General features: G+C 36.2%; 1 pseudogene; it reads left to right on the top strand.

Moving 5' to 3' along the window:
- The first annotated feature begins 855 nt into the window (after positions 1 to 855).
- LOC119525844 lies at positions 856 to 3,739 on the top strand (annotated as a pseudogene).
- The last annotated feature ends 298 nt before the right edge of the window (positions 3,740 to 4,037 follow it).

The raw sequence follows: 4,037 nt of genomic DNA, 5'->3' as shown, positions 1-4,037 counted from the left end.
AAATACACTAGAGGTATTTGAACAGGCAGAAGAAAGAATCAATGAACTAGAAGACAGGACAATTGAAAACTTACAGACAGAAGAACAGATAGAGAAAAGTACGGAAAAAATTGAGCAGTGTCTCAGGGATTTGAATGACAGGATGAAGCTTAGAAATACATGCATCATGGATGTCCCAGAAGGAGAATAGAAGGGAAAGGGGGAGAAAGGATATTTGAGGAAATAATGGCTAAAAATTTCCCAACTCTTATGAAAGACATAAATATACATGTCTAAGAAGTGCATTGTACTCCAAACAGAATAAATCTTAATAGACCTACTCTGAGACACGTACTAATCAGAATGTCAAATGGCAAAGATAAAGAGAGAATCCCAACAAGAGAAAAGCAATGCGTCACATAAAAGGGAACTGCAATAAAACTAAGTGCCGATTTCCAATCAGAAACCAGGAAAGTGAGAAGACAGTGTTATGATATATTTATGGTACTGAAAGAGAAAAACTACTATCCAAGAATACTTTCTCTGGCAAAAGCGTCCTTCAAAAAGGAGAGAGAGTTTAAAATATTCACAAATAAACAGAAACAGGGATTTGTCAGGAAGAGACCTGTCCTACAAGAAATATTTAAGGGGGTTCTGCAGGCTGAAAGGAAAAGACCTGACAGAGAGACTTGGAAGAAAGTATAGAAATGAATATTATCAGTAAGAGTAACTACCAGGATAAAAAAAGAGATAAAAATAAGATATGACATAGATAAGCCAAAGTATAAAATGGTTGAATTAAGTTCTGCCTTCACAGTAATCACATTGAATGTTAATGGCTTAAACTCCCCAATCAAAAGACACAGATTGCCCAGAATGGATAAAACATATGAGCCAACTGTATGCTACCTACAGGAGACTCACCTTAGACCCAAAGACAAATTGGTTGACAGTGGAAGTTTGGAAAAAGATATTCCACCCAAAATAGTAACCACAGGAGAGCTGAGGTAGCTACACTAATATCAGACAAAATAGACTTTAAATGCAAAACAGTTATAAGAGACAAAGAAGGACACTATATATTAATAAAAGGGGCAATCAACCAAGAAAAAAAACAATATTAAATATTTATGCACCTAACCATGGTGCTCCAAAGTACATGAGGCAAACACTGGCAAAACTGAAAGGAGAACATATGTTTCTACAATAATATTTGGAGACTTCAGTACACTACTCTCATCACTAGATACAACATCTAGACAGAGGATCAATAAGGAAACAGAGAACTTGAATAATATGATAAATGACCTAACACATATACAGAACATTGTATCCCAAAACAACAGGATATACAAGTCCTATCCTGATCCAGGATAGACCACACGTTGGGTCACAAAACAGGTCTCAATAAATTACAGACCAATTTCTCTTATGAATATAGATGCAAAAATATACTTGCAAATCGAATCCAACAACACATCAAAAAAACATCATACACCAGGATCAAGTGGGTTTTATCCCAGGCATGCAAGGGTGATTCAACAGAAGAAAATCAATTAATGTAATAAACCACATTAACAAATTGAAGGGGAAAAAACCACATGATGATCGCCATTGATGCAGAAAAGGCATTTGCCAAAATCAGATATCCTTTCTTGATAAAAACACCTCAGAAATAGGAATAGAAGGAAATTTCCTTGACAAGATACAGAGTATATAAGAAAAACCCACACCTAACATCATACTCAATGGTGAAAAACTGAGAGCTTTCCCCCTGAGATATGGAACAAGACAGGGATGTCCACTATCATCATTGTTATTCAACATTGTACTGGAAGTTCTAGCCAGAGCAGTTAGGCAAGAAAAAGAAATAAAAGTCACCCAAATCGGAAAGAAAGAAAGTAAAACTTGTACTATTTATGGTCCTATATGTAGAATGTCCCAAAAAAACTGACAACAAAGCTACTAGAGCTAATAAATGAGTTCATCAAGTGGCGGGATACAAGATCAACATGCAAAAACTAGTAGTGGTTTTATACACTAGAAATGAACAACCTGTGAGGAAATCAAGAAAAAAATTCCATTTACAATAGCAACTAAAAGAATCAAATATCTAGGAATAAATTTAACCAAGGATGTAAAGGACTTGTACACAGAAAACTACAAAACATTTCTAAAAGAAATCAAGGCAGATCTGAATGAATAGGACATGCCATGTTCATGAACTGGAAGGCTTAATATTGTCACTTGGAAGACTTCAGATGTCAATTCTTCCCAAATTGACTGATAGATTCAAAGCAATTCCAACCAAAATCCAAGAGATGACTTAGAGGAAATGGAAAAGCCAATTATCAAATTTATTTCAAAGGGCAAGAGGCCCTGAAAGGCCAAAAACATATTTAAAAAGTAGAATGAACTTGGAAGACTCACACTTCCTGACTTAAAAGAATATTAGAAGCTTACACATATGGCCGGCAACATTAGCTAGCACTCACTCTACTCTCTGTAACAGGGAAGCAGTGGACTACAGGAGACTGAACTGTATCAGTCTTTTTATTTCTAACAGACTCACGTTCAACTTTCACTCAGTGAAAATGTTGGGAAAATTTTATTAATCCTTTTTTAAAAAATTAATATAAAATTATAGCAAAAAAAAAGGGAACCTGAACTTTAGTAACACATCTGGATCAATCCACAGTGGTCGGAGAAAAGATGTAATTTTATTGATTTTCTGTGTTTGTTGATTGTTCGCTAGTCTCATAGTGGTGGAAACTGCACATTTTTTTTGAAGGGACTGAGAAGCTGTTGGAGGTTTGGTTTTTCCGGCAGCAGCCGAACACAAACCAAGGATCTGGGGATCTTTGCACCATCCCAAGATCTGAATGGGGTATACTTTTGAAGGAAGTGCAATGTTCAATCATAAGTGTAACAAAAACTGACAGGCAGGAAGCTAATGTACTCAGTGAAAGTAGCATATTTGTCTCCAAGAGATTTCATTTTGAAGACGTGGTACCACTCTCTTACTGAAAGCAAAGGTTCCCCTTTTGAAGCTTGCTAGGGAATACAGTGGGTTCAACTTAATTCAAAGCTTCTTTTATTTTCATAAGAATTTCGTGAAGCCTCTCAACAACTGTACCCATACCAGAATATCCAGGAAGAAATAGTTTCTTAATGTGCTTTTCCCAAATGGAGCAGCATATTGTATGGAATGAATGAGTTCTGACTGTTGGTATGTGTACACTCTGGATTTCCCAGAGAGTCCTGTAATCAGTCAGCCAGATCAAACCCTGGAAATTCTGATGAGTGAGCTTGACCCAGCAGTTATGGACCAGTTCTACATGGAAGATGGTGTTACTGCAAAGGATGTCACTCATGAGAGTGGAATTCATGACCTGATAATCAGGTTCTGTCAATGATGCCACACTGTTCAATCCTTGTGGGTATTCGATGAATGCAATGAAATCAGATGGAACTTATTGGACTATTCACATTATTCCAGAACCAGAATTTTCTTATGTTAGCTTTGAAACAAACTTAAGTCAGACTTCCTACGATGACTGATCAGGAATGTAGAAGTCTTCAAGCCAGGAAAATTCCTGACCACCTTGTTTGTAAATCAGAGTTCTAAATGTTGCAGAGTGGTTTTATGTCCCAGAAGATAGAAGGTTTTAAACATCTTGATTGCCAGAGTGCTATGTTCAATGATTACAACTTTGTTTTTACCAGCTTTTCTAAGAATCAGCAACAACAGCAGAATTGATTAAGAAAAATGAAGAAAAAAATGGAAAAAGAGAACGCATGTAGAAGAAGGTGGTGGCTGCTTTCTAAATGTTGATATCAAGGGCCATGCTTTCCATAATCACCACCTTATAGTTGTAGGAAGCCCTAGTTGTTATAATCGTGTAATCATTTTGAATTGTTGTATGCATTATTATATCTAGGAATTAGATATCTTGCATGAATGCTGTCTTCTGTGTTTAGGTATTCTATGCCATTCTTGCTGTGAAGTTGTAGTGCATGTAGAAAAACCCTTTTAGTGGATGAAACTTTACAGCACT

Source organism: Choloepus didactylus (assembly GCF_015220235.1).
Source record: "Choloepus didactylus isolate mChoDid1 chromosome X unlocalized genomic scaffold, mChoDid1.pri SUPER_X_unloc2, whole genome shotgun sequence".
Classification (NCBI taxonomy): Eukaryota; Metazoa; Chordata; class Mammalia; order Pilosa; family Megalonychidae; genus Choloepus; species Choloepus didactylus.
The sequence above is the reverse complement of the archived record's forward strand: the minus strand, read 5'-3'. Positions and strand labels throughout refer to the sequence as shown.